Source organism: Mobula birostris, chromosome 13 (genome assembly GCF_030028105.1).
Source record: "Mobula birostris isolate sMobBir1 chromosome 13, sMobBir1.hap1, whole genome shotgun sequence".
NCBI classification, from domain to species: domain Eukaryota; kingdom Metazoa; phylum Chordata; class Chondrichthyes; order Myliobatiformes; family Myliobatidae; genus Mobula; species Mobula birostris.
Genome location: NC_092382.1, coordinates 6,903,432 through 6,917,385, shown reverse-complemented (window position 1 = coordinate 6,917,385; position 13,954 = coordinate 6,903,432).

The window sequence follows — 13,954 nt, the reverse complement described above, 5'->3', positions numbered from 1 at the left end:
TAGAGACCATAGAAAAACTATAGCACAGAAACAGGCCTTTTGGCCCTTCTTGGTTGTGCCGAACCATTTTCTGCCTAGTCCCACTGACCTGCACACGGACCATGTCCCTCCATACACCTCCTATCCATGTATCTATCCAATTTATTCTTAAATGTTAAAAAAAAACACATTTACCACCTTGTCTGGCAGTTCATTCCACACTCCCACCACTCTCTGTATGAAGAAGCCCCCCCCATGTTCCTTTTAAACTTTTCCCCCCTCACCCTTAACCCATGTCCTCTGTTTTTTTTCTCCCCATGCCTCAGAGGAAAAAGTCTGCTTGCATTCAGTCTATCTATACCCATCATAATTTTATATACCTCTATCAAATCTCCCCTCATTCTTCTACGCTCCAGGGAATAAAGTCCTAACCTGTTCAACCTTTCTCTGTAACTGAGTTTCTCAAGTCCTGGCAACATCCTTGTAAACCTTCTCTGCACTCCTTCAACCTTATTAATATCCTTCCTGTAATTTGGTGACCAAAACTGAACACAGTACTCCAGATTCGGCCTCACCAATGTTTTATACAACCTCGTCATAACATTCCAGCTCTTATACTCAATACTTTGATTAATAAAGGCCAATGTACCAAAAGCTGTCTTTACGACCCTATCTACCTGTGACGCCACCTTTAGGGAATTTTGTATCTGTATTCCCAGATCCCTCTGTTCTACTGCACTCCTCAGTGCCTTACCATTAACCCTGTATGTTCTACCTTGGTTTGTCCTTCCAAAGTGCAATACCTCACACTTGTCTGTATTAAACTCCATCTGCCATTTTTCAGCCGATTTTTCCAGCTGGTCCAAATTCCTCTGCAGGCTTTGAAAACCTTCCTCACTGTCCACTACACCTCCAATCTTTCTATCATCATCAAATTTGCTGATCCGATTTACCACATTATCAACCAGATCATTGATATAGATGAGAAATAACAATGGACCCAGCACTGATCCCTGTGGCACACCACTAGTCACAGGCCTCCACTCTGAGAAGCAATCCTCTACTACCACTCTTTGGCTTCTTCCATTGAGCCAATGTCTAATCCAATTTACCACCTCTCCATTTATACCTAGCGACTGAATTTTCCTAACTAACCTCCCATGCGGGACCTTGTCAAAGGCCTTACTGAAGTCCTTGTAGACAACATCCACTGCCTTCCCTTCATCCGCTTTCCTCATAGCCTCCTCAAAAAATTCCAATAGATTGGTCAAACATGATCTACCATGCACAAAGCCATGTTAACTCTCCCTAATAAGTCCCTGTCTATCTAAATGCTTGTAGATTCTGTCTCTTAGTACTCCCTCCAATAATTTACCCACTACCGACGTCAACCTTACCGGCCTATAATTTCCCAGATTACTTTTCAATCCTTTTTTAAACAGTGGAACAACATGAACCATTCTCCAATCCTCCAGTACCTCACCCGTAGATACTGACATTTTAAGTATATCTGCAGGGCCCCTGCAATTTCAACACTAGTCTCCTTCAATGTCCGAGGGAATACCCTTTCAGGTTCTGGAGATTTATCCACTTTAATTTGCCTCAAGATAGCAAGCACCTCCTCCTTTTCAATCTGTACAGTTTCCATGATTTTATTACTTGTTTCCCTTAATTCCATAGACTTCATGCCAGTTTCCTTAGTAAATACAGATGCAAAAAAGCCATTTAAGATCTCCCCCATTTCTTTTGGTTCCGCACATAGCCGACCACTCTGATCTTCAAGAGGACCAATTTCATCCCTTACATCCTTTTACTCTTAATATACCTGTAAAAACTCTTTGGATTATCCTTCACTTTGATTGCCAAGGCAACCTCATGTCTTCTTTTAGCCCTCCCAATTTCCTTTTTAAGTATTTTCTTGCACTTTTCATACTCCTCAAGCACCTTATTTACTCCCTGTTTCCTATATATGTCATACAACTCTCTCTTCTTCTTTATCAGAGTTGCAATATCCCTTGAGAACCACGGTTCCTTATTCCTATTCACTTTGCCTTTAATTCAGACAGGAACATACAAGCTCTGCACTCTCAAAATTTCTCCTTTGAAGGCTTCCCACTTATCGATCACATCCTTGCCAGAGAACAACCTGTCCCAACCCATGCCCTTTAGATCCTTTCTCATTTCTTCAAATTTGGCCTTCTTCCAGTTTAGAACCTCAACTCTAGGACCAGATCTCTCTTTATCCATGATCAAGTTGAAACTAATGGTGTTATGATCACTGGAACCAAAGTGCTCCCCTACACACACTTCCGTCACTTGTCCTAACTTATTTCCTAATAGGAGATCTAATATCACATCCCTTCTAGTTGGTCCCTCTATATGAGAATGGGAAGTAGAGTTGAAGTGGGTGGCCACCGGGAGATCCTGTCTGTTGTGGCGGACGGAACACTTCACTTGTGACCACAATTCAGGGCCCCAAACGGTCCTTCCTGGTGAGGCAACACTTCACTTTTGAGTCTGTTGGGGTCATCTATTGCATCCAGTGCTCCTTGTGCGGCCTCCTCTACATCGGTGAAACCCGACGCAGATTGGGGGACCGCTTCATCGAGTACCTCCGCTCCGTCCGCCACAACAGACAGGATCTCCCAGTAGTCACCCACTTCAACTCTGCTTCCCATTCCCATTCAGATATGTCCATACATGGCCTCCTCTACTGCCACGATGAGGCGGAGGAGCAGCACCTCATATACCGTCTAGGTAGTCTCCAGCCCCTTGGTATGAACATAGAATTCTCCAACTTACGGTAATTCCCTCCCCCTCTCTTCCTCCATCCCTATTTAACTCTGCCCCTTCCCCCAGCTGCCTATCACCTCCCTCATGGTTCCGCCTCCTTCTAGTACCCACTGTTTTCCTGCCCATCACGTCCCTGCTTCCCCTCCCCCACCCCTTTGTCTTTCAGATTACTGGTTTTTCAACTGAACCTACCAGCCTTCTACTTCCAACACTCCCCCACCTTCTTTATAGGGCCTCTGTCCTTCCCTCTTCAGTCCTGATGAAGGGTTCCAGCCCGAGACGTCAATTCATCGTTTCAACGGATGCTGCCCGACCTGCTGAGTTCCTCCAGCATGTTGTGAGTGTCAGTAGGATCTTTATTCTTTTTAAGAATTAAAGAAATTGAAGCTTCCTAAAACGATTGTGGTAATTTACCTAATCTGATTGCTTCTTTGAATATTCTAGACAACCAAGGAGAGAGAATAGAGGAAAAGTTTAATTTTATTATTTAAAATTTTAATTTTAATTTTCATCCAATATTTACATCCTGGATTAAATTGTTATATTATACCCCTGTAGCTTCGGTTTGTACTAATAATCAAAGATCTCCCTTTCATCGTCTATCTCGGGGTACTAGGCAAGGATGCCCTCTTAGTCCATTATTATTTAATATTGCCCTTGAACCTTTAGCAATTGGTATCCGAGACTCGCCCAACATTTTTGGTATTACCCACGGAAATGAAATACATAAATTATCATTATATGCAGATGATTTGTTATTATATATCTCTAATCTGGAGAAATCAATTCCTGTTATTTTATCTTTGTTGGTTCAATTTAGTAACTTTGCTGGTTATAAATTGAACCTTAATAAGAGTGAACTATTTCCCCTAAATAAGCAGGTTCCTATTTATGGATGTTTACCATTGAAATTGGTTATTGACTCTTTTATATATTTGGGGTTAAAATCACGAAAAAGCATGAAGATTTATTTAAGAGTTTTTTTTTATCTTTAATTAATCAGACTAAATTTTTGTTTACTAACTGGTCACCAATGTCTTTGTCACTGATCAGTCGGATCAATGTTATCAAGATGATTATTTTGTCTAAATTTTTATATGTATTTCAATCCGTACCAATTTGTATGCCAAAATATTTCTTTGATAATGTTGATTCAAAAATTTCCTCATATATATGGCAAAACAAAAACCCTAGGTTAGGTAAAAGGCATTTACAGAAATCTAAATAAAAAGGTTGGGGGGTGTTAGCGCTCCCGAATTTTAGATTTTACTATTGGGCAATTAACATTCGATTTTTTAAATGTTAGTTACGGGACTTAAATGTAATTTCAAGTCCACATTGGGTAAATCTTGAATGTAATTCTTTACAAGGGTTTTCATTGGGTTCTATTTGAGGGACTTAGCTTCCTTTTATTCTTTCTAAATTTTATAAACAAATGAATAACCCAGTAGTTAAGCAACACACATCAAAGTTGCTGGTGAATGCAACAGGCTAGGCAGCATTTCTAGGAAGAGGTACAGTCGACGTTTCAGGCCGAGACCCTTCGTCAGGACGTTGACTGTACCTCTTCCTAGAGATGCTGCCCGGCCTGCTGCGTTCACCAGCAACTTTGATGTGTGTTGCTTGAATTTACAGCATCTGCAGAATTCCTTGTGTTACCCCAATAGTTAAACATACTTTACGTATATGGTTTCAATTTCGAAAACGTTTTGGGTTGAACCAATTTATTTTAGCAAGTCCTATTATATCTAACAAAATTAGGGTAGCATATGTTAGATATAAGAAGCAGTCAGAGCCCTGTTCGTCGCTTTTCGATTGCTCCTACCCTGTTTACTTAATTGTCTCCTACCGGTCTTTTTTTTTGAAACCTTATTATAATACTTCAATACTGCTTTACTGTGGCTGGGAAAAGAACCAAAGCATTTGCAAAAGAAAGAGAAACAGAAGATGAATCCCCAGTCACTTTGGATTCAATCAGTGACTTCCTTAAACGGCAAAAATAGGAATTCTGTGAAGAGTTTCAATGGCCCAACAGCAAATTGGATACAATTCAGCGAACTTTATTTGAGCATGAGAACCAAATTCAGGAGAATACTGCGAAGCTAATGACACTTGAAGAGGACGTTGAAGATGCAATTAAACTCTGCAAAGAGTTATCTTTATCCAATGATAAAATGCTGAAAAGGATCATCAGTCCCGAAAATAGAAATAGGAGAAATAACTTGTGAATCCTGGGTCTTGAAGAATCAATTGAAGGTGCTGACCCTACGAAGTCTTTGCAAACTTTCTCAAGCAGCTTTTCCCTGCTTTATTCACTTCTGATCCGAAGCTCGATCGAGCTTTTCGCTTTCTGACTTTGAAGCCATTGTCCTCGGCGGCGAAACCCAGATCGATCGAACTAACCTTTCAGGAGTTTTGTATTAAGGACCTTTTAATCCGCCACACCCGGAGACAAGGAATGATTATTTCCAAAATTACATGGTTAGATTTGTGGAAGAATATTCACCTGATATTTTGACTGATTGCATAAAATATAAAGAAGATATCTCGGAATTTTATAATGAAGGATATAAACCATCCCTTCGGTTCCCCGCCCGTCTAAGTATTGTTTTGAAGAACGGATTACGAAAAAGAATAAATACAGTTGAAGATGCGAAAGAGTTTCTGAAGGGTGAAGTCTAAAACTGTTGTATTTCTTATTCGATCAAGTTTTTTCTTCTGTTAATATGAATTTAAAATAAGGTTTCATTAAGCTTACATTTTGTGTGTTCATATATTGTCTTTTGTTTTTTTTTGATACTACTTTATTTTATCCCTTTTTGAGGCTTTATTTTAATACAGCTTTCTTTGAATTTGTTTAAAGTAATCTTTTCATATTTTCGAATACTGAGTTGTTTTGCTTTTTATGTTGTTTCTTGATAGGGACATAATGACCTTGCAGGACTGGAGTTTTTTTTCTGTCAACAGGACTTTTTTGGGGCCGGTACTTAGTTCTTAGCTCACTGACTGTCTATTGGTCAGCTTTCTCGCTTTGGATGGGGGAGGGCGTAGGGCCTATTTCTCTCTGGGAGCTGTGTTGGGTTGAATATATGATTGTTTGAGATTCCTACACCCTAAGGACAAAGAGTTTTCATTCTTCTCACATGTTTATCATTCTTATTCTTGAATTGATTAATTTCTTATTGACTCATCTAACTCCATCTGTAATCAACTGCAATTATGACATTATCTCCATTTCGGATCATGCTCCAATGAAACTTTCTATCAAGTTAATGGATACTTCTACTAATAGGCAATGGCGATTTAATTCCAATTTGCTTCAAGACCTGGACTTTGTTAAATTTATGAAGGAACAGATTGATTTCTTTTTTTTTTCAACTAACATTACGGAAGAAATTTCCAAAGGCACAGTTTGGGATGCTTTTAAAGCTTATATCCACGGAGAGATTATTTCTTATTCTGTTGGTTTAAAAAACATATTAAGAATGAAACATTTTTGTTGGTTGTTAAAATTAAAGAAGTTGATAAGAAATATTCTATTGCTCCTAGTAAGAAGCTCTACAAACAGAGAGTCGAACTTCAAATGGAACATAACTTATTATTAACATCCTCGATGGAAAATCAATAAATGAAAGCTAGAAGTGAGTTCCATATTCATAGTGATAAATTGGGTAAATTATTAGCTAATCAATTGAAAACTACTTCGGTTAAACGTCAAATTATCAAAATTCGTAAACATGATGACACTTTGACAGTTGATCATGATGAGATAAAACTTTTCAAGAATATTATGTTTCTTTATACCTTTCTGATTTTCCTCATGACCCTAACACTATGCATGATATTTTAAGAAAATTGAACTGTCCGAAATTATCACCCCAAGAATGTTCAACATTAGAAACTCCTATTACAGATGAAGAAATAACAATGAATTCTGGCAAAATACCTGGTCCTGATGGTTTTACAGTGGAATTTTTAAAGTTTTTCCCTCTATTCTCTCTCCTTGGTCGTCTAGAATATTTAAAGAAGCAATCAGGTTAGGTAAATTACCACAATCGTTTTATGAAGCTTCTATTTCTTTAATTCTTAAAAAGAATAAAGATCCTACTGATTGTGCATCATACAGACCGATATCGCTTTTGAATGTAGACTCCAAATTTTTTTCTAAAATATTAGTGACTAGGTTAGAAAAGGTACTACCTCAAATTATCTCTGTGGACCAAACAGGATTTATTCAAAATCATTATTCATTTTCTTAATATTAGGAGGTTAATGAATATTGCTTATACTCCTTCATTTAACACCCAGGAATGTATTATTTCATTAGATGCTGAGAAAGCTTTCGACAGAGTTGAATGGCCATATTTAGTTACTGTGTTTGAGAAATGTAATTTCAGTCCGATATTTATATCTTGGATTAAATTGATATATCATTCCCCTGTAGCTTCTGTTTGTAGTAACAATCAAAGATCTTCCTTTTTCCGTTTATCTCGGGGTACTAGGCAGGGATGTTCATTATTATTTGATATTGCCCTTGAACCTTTAGCAATTGCCATCCGAGACTCACCTAACATTTTTGATATTACCCGTGGAAATGAAATACAGAAGTTATCATTATATGCAGATGATTTGTTACTATATATCTCTCATCCTGGGAAATCTATTCCCGTTGTTTTATCCTTGTTGGCTCAGTTTAGTAATTTCTCTGGTTACAAATTGAACCTTAATAAGAGTGAACTATTTCCCCTAAATATTCAGGTTTCTATTGATGGATGTTTACCGTTTAAATTGGTTACTGACTCTTTTACATATTTAGGGGATAAAATTACGAAAAAGCATAAAGATTTATTGAAAGCTAATTTTTTACCTTTAATCCATTACATTAAATTTTTGTTTACTAAATGGTCACCAATATCTTTATCATTGATCGGTCAGATCAATGCTATCAAGATGATTATTTTGCCTAAATTTTTATATGTATTTCAGATGGTGCCAATTTTCATTCCAAAATTCTTTTTTGATAATGTTGATTCCAAAATCTCCTCATATATATGACAGAACAAAAAATCCTAGGTTAGGTAAAAGACATTTACAGAAACCTAAAAAGGAGGTGAGGTTTAGCTTTGCTGAATTTTATATTTTACTATTGGGCAATTAACATTTGATGTTTAAAATTTTGGTTGTGAGACTTGGATACAACTTCAAGTCCACATTGGGTAAATCTTGAACGTAATTCTTTACAAGGGTTTTCAATGGGTTCTATTCTAGGGACTTTGCTTCCCTTTACTCTTTCTAAATTGTATAAACAACTGGATAACCGAATAGTTAAATATACTTAACATACATGGTTTCAATTTTGAAAATTGTTTGGGTTGAATCAATTTATTTTAGCACGTCCTATTATACCTAATTTCTTTTTTCAACCCTCTACTATGGATCAAGCATATTTGGCTTGAAAAATTAAAGGTATAGTATGATTTTGTGATTTATTTTCGGATAATTGTTTCATGTCTTTTGAACAACTATCTAATAAATATAATTTGCCTAGATTTCACTTTGTTAGATATTTACAGGTTAGATACTGTTTCTCTTACCTTCCTGAATTTACAAACGTTTGCATATTCAATGGATATTTAGGAAAAAATGTGAGATTTAAAGCCTCTTCAGAAAGGTGTAATACCAATTATTTATAATGTAATTATGAAAATATGTCCAGTTGTATCTAATAACATTAAGACTGATTGGGAAAGGGAACTTAAGATTATTGTACCAATTGAAAATGGGAAAAAAATTCTTCAGTTAGTTAATTCATCCTCTATATGTGCTAAACATGTGTTGATACAGTTTAAGGTAGTACATAGGGCTCATATGTCTAAAGATAAATTACCTCGTTATTATTCTCATATAAATTCTATGTGTGATAGATGTCACTCTGAGATAGCTTCTCTAACTCAAATGTTTTGGTCATGTCCTTTGTTGAAAAAATATTGGAAAGATACTTTTGATATTATCTCAACTGTTTTGAATATTGATCTACAACCTCACTCTACTACTGCCATTTTTGGGTTGCCAATGATAGAATCAAGTCATTGAACCCCTTCAGCTCGTCGGATGATTGCATTTCTTACATTAATGGCTAGAAGATCCATTTTCCTGAATTGGAAAGAGATTAATCCTCCCACCACATTTCATTGGTTTTCTCAAACTATGTTGTGTTTAAATTTGGAAAAAATTAGAAGTGTTGTTTCTGATCCCTCTATTAAATTCGAAAAGACTTGGAGGCCATTTATTAAACATTTTCACATGATGTAACTTGACCTTTTCCAAACTTATTTTATTTCTTTGTAATACATGGTGAGAGGAACGGAGTCAACGACACTAATGGTTCCCTTTTTTTTAACGACGTTACTAAACAGCCCGTGCCTTTTTTTTAAGTTTAGTTGATTAACATTGTTCAGGTCAGTTTTTTTGCGGGGGTATATTTTTGTTTTTTTTTTCTTTTTCATGGTTTTTAATAGATGTTTTTGTTTTATATTGTTCATCTGTATCATGTATGATAGGGAGATTTAATACTCATGTGTCAGCTGGGCTTATTTAACTATGAAAATTACAATGCTGTATTCCCAATAATTTTGTATCAATACTGTGGTATGTTTATTATTATTATAGCAATAAAAATTGAAAAAGAAAAAAAGAATATATGATTGTTTGTTTGAATATCTTACTTTACAGTTTGCTTTCTAGTTTTAATAACTTATGGCTAGATTTTTTAATTACGTGTTGATTGGTATTTAAAATGGTTTGAAATATTAACCTATTTAGTTTGAATGTGAAAGGGCTGAATCACCCCATCAAAAGGAACAAAGTGTTTGCTTATATTAAAAAATTAAAAGCACCCTTTTTTTTACAAGAAACACACATACGCAGCTGTGATAGCTTACATTTTTTTACTCGGTGGAAGGATATGCAATTCCACTCTTCATTTAATGCAAAATCACATGGAGTTTCAATTTTTGTAGGTAATACAGCTTCCTTTATTCAGCATAAACTTGTTTCGGACCCTAATAGTCGAGTTGTTATTGTATTAGGGAGTTTAGACAGTAACTTGATTGTTTTTGCTAATGTATATGGCCCCCAATGTAGATGATCCAGGATTTTTTTAAATGTCTATTTTCATTTTTACCAGATTTGTGTACTTACTCCCTTGTGACGGGAGGAGATTTTAACTGCTGGTTAGATCCAATATTAGATCGCTCATCTATTAAACCAGCCACACTTAAAAAATCAGCTTTATTTATCCAATCTTTTCTAACTATATGTGGTAGAGTTGATGCTTGGCGTTTACTTTATCCGACGGACAGGGAGTATTTTTTCTCTCATGTCCATCATTCTTATACCGGGATTGACTTCTTTTATTGATAGTCAAACGATTCCATTAGTTTGAAAAAAATGAATATAAAGAGATTGCTATTTCTGACCACTCTCCTGTAATTCTATCTTTAAATCTTCCTGGTCCTATTCCCATGAGTAGATTTTGGCGATTTAACTCTGTTATCCAATGAGGATTTTTAAAAAAATTATGGAGAATCAAATTACTTTTTTTTTTGAAGAAAATACGTTGGAAGAGAAGTCTAGCCTTATTATATGGGATACTTTTAAAGCCTACATCCGGGGTCAAATTATTTCTTTTACTGCAAACATCATTAAAAAAGCTAACAAAGAAAGAAATGAATTAGCCAATCAGTTAAAGCAACTGGACCATAAATATGCTTCGGTACCTGATCCTGAAACATATAAGAGACGTATTGAAACTAAAACTAAATATGACCTTCTTTTAATGTATCCAATTGAAAGCCAACTTTTAAAAGATAGATTAGATTATGAGGACACTCAGTCCTCGTTTGTCATTTAGTAATGCATGCATTAAGAAATGATACAATGTTCCTCCAGTATGATATTACAGAAACACAAGACAGAACAAGACTAAAACTGACAAAAACCATATAATTATAACATAGTTACAACAGTGCAAAACAATACTGTAATTTGATAAAGAGCAGACCATGGGCACGGTAAAAAAAAGTCTCAAAGTCCCGATAGCCCCATCATTTCACGCAGACGGTAGAAGGAAGAAACTCTAACTGCCATGAACTTCCAGCACCGCAAACTTGCCAATGCAGCGCCCTGGAAGCACCCGACCACAGCCGACTGACTCCGTTCGAAAACGTCGAGCCTCCGACCAGCCCTCCGACATCGAGCACCATCTCTGCTGAGTGCTTCGACCCTGGCCCCGGCCGCCAAGCAACAGGCAAAGCCAAGGATTCGGGGCCTTCCCCTCCGGAGATTCTGGATCGCACAGTAGCAGTGGCAGCGAAACAGGCATTTCAGAAGTTACACCAGATGTTCCTCTGCGCTTCTCACATCTGTCTCCATCAAATCAGGATTGTGCACGGCATCCTACTTGACAAATAACAATATTCATCACTGGAGTGGCCGCTGCGTGCTTCGTCGTGCCACCATCTTCTCTCAGTCAACTTTATATTTATGGAGATAAAACTGGTAAGCTACTGGCTAATCAATGGAAGCCATTTTCAGCCAAGCGGCAAATTAAAGAAATACATAAAATTAATGGGGACATGACAACTGACCACCTTGAAATTAATGACACTTTTAGGGAATTTTATTCTAAATTGTATAGTTCTGACTCTGTTAATGATAATATTGCAATGAATAATTTTTAGATCAATTAAATATCCCTAATCTTTCGTTAGATGATCGTAGGCAATTGGATCAACCTATTTCCCAGGAGGAAATTGCTCAGGCTATTTGAGAATTGCATGCTGGGAAATCCCCTGGACCCGTGGATTCTCTGAAGAGTTTAATAAGACTTTTTCCTCCTTGCTTATACCACACTTATGTTCTACCCTTACAGATTCCTTTAAGGCAGGGAGACTACCGCAGTCTTTTTACGAAGCTTCCATTTCGCTCATTCTCAAAAAGAATAAGAATCCAACTGAATGTTCTTCATATAGACCTATCTCTTTACTCAATTTCCATACTAAAATTTTATCCAAAGTATTGGCTAGCAGACTCAAAAATATTATATTGTAGCTGTGTGCTACACACAACACTAAAAATAACCACACGTAGTCGGTGAGTTAGAGTTGTGATAAAAGAGATTTATTCAAACTTCGTAGCCTGCTTTAAAGCCTTCCCGTTCCCGCCCTTCCTGGGTGGGACTGCTGTGGGGAATGCATAACGGCAGACCCTTTCCGCGCATGGGATTTCCCCCCTGCTGCTGAAGATGGCCTGGCGCCCTTTTTGGGGCCGGCCTCTCTGCCGGCGCGCGCTGGTTCATGTGTGCTAGAAAGTGGGTCGCCACATAACCACGCCCCCCAGAACCGGCGATACATCCCCCAATGTCCAGAGTCTGGATCGGCCTCTGTTTGGGAGGTCTGCCCCTGCGCCGCGGTGCCTGAGCCTGGACCGGCTGCGCCAAGTCCACATGGGCCGGTTTGAGTCGGTCCACCGTGAAAACCTCCTCTCTCCCCCCAATGTCCAGCATGAACGTGGACCCGTTGTTCCTGATCACCTTAAACGGCCCCTCGTAGGGCCGCTGTAGCGGTGCCCGGAGTCCGCCCCGTCGTACAAAAAGAAACTTACAGTTCTGCAGGTCTTTGGGTACGCAGGTCGGGCTCTGTCCGTGCTGTGAAGTGGGGATGGGGGCCAGGTTACTGAGACGCTCCCGTAGTCTGTCCAGGACTGCTGTGGGTTCTTCCTCTTGCCCCCTTGGGGCTGGTATGAACTCTCCTGGGACGACCAGGGGTGCGCCGTACACCAACTCAGCCAACGAGGTGTGCAGATCCTCCTCGGGCGCCGAGCGAATTCCGAGCAGGACCTAGGGAAGTTCATCCACCCAGTTAGGCCCCTCCAGGCCGGCCATGACAGCCGACTTCAGGTGACAGTGGTAGGTATTTGTGTGGTGTAGCTGCGATCCTAAAAGGCTGGCCATAGCCGACCACAGGCTGGAGGTGAACTGGGCTCCCCTGTCGGAGGTAATGTGGGCCGGTACCCCGAAGCGGGCTACCCAGGTTGCGATCAGTGCTCGGGCGCAGGATTGAAAGGTGGTGTTGCTGAGCGAGACTGCCTCTGGCCATCTGGTGCACCAGTCTATCATAGTTAGGAGGTACCGTGCTCCTCATGATACTGGCAGGGGCCCCACGATATCCACATGAATGTGGTCGAACCTCCGGTGGGTGGGTTCGAAACGCTGCGGCGGAGCCTTGGTGTGCCGCTGCACCTTGGCCGTTTGGCACTGCATGCACATTTTGGCCCATTCACAGACCTGTTTACGCAGTCCATGCCACACGAACCTGTTGGCGACCAGCCGGACGGTTGTCCTGATGGAGGGGTGCGCTAAGTTGTGAATGGATTCGGAAACCTGCCGGCGCCAGGCTGCTGGGACGATGGGCCGGGGTTGGCCGGTAGCTACGTAACACAGTAGGGTCCTCTCACCTGGGCCTACGGGGAGGTCTTGTAGCTGCAAACCGGAGACTGCTGTCCTGTAACTGGGGATCTCAGCGTCTGCCTGCTGTGCCTCTGCCAGCGCTGCATAGTCCACCCCCTGGGACAGGGCCTGTATGGTAGGTCTGGATAGTGCGTCCGCCATGACGTTGTCCTTTCCCGGACATGCCGGATGTCCGTCGTATATTCGGAGATGTAGGACAGATGTTGCTGCTGGTGGGAAGACCAGGGGTCGGACACCTTAGTGAACGCAAAGGTAAGCGGTTTGTGGCCTGTGAACGCAGTGAAGGGCCTACCTTCTAAGAAATATCTGAAATGCCGGATTGCCAGGTATAGTGTCAATAGCTCCCGGTTGAAAGCACTGTATTTGAGTTCGGGTGGTCGTAGGTGTTTGCTGAAGAATGCCAGGGGTTGCCAGCGACCCTCGATGAGTTGTTCCAGCAGTCCACCAACTGCTGTGTTGGATGCGTCCACCGTGAGGGCAGTAGGAACGCCCATTCTGGGGTGCACTAGCATCGCGGCGTTTGCTAAGGGTTCTTTGGTTTTAACAAAAGCGGCTGCGGCCTCTTTATCCCAGGTAATGTCCTTGCCCTTATCCGACATCAGGGTGAACAGGGGGCGCATGATTCGGGCTGCTGAGGGGAGGAAACAGTGGTAG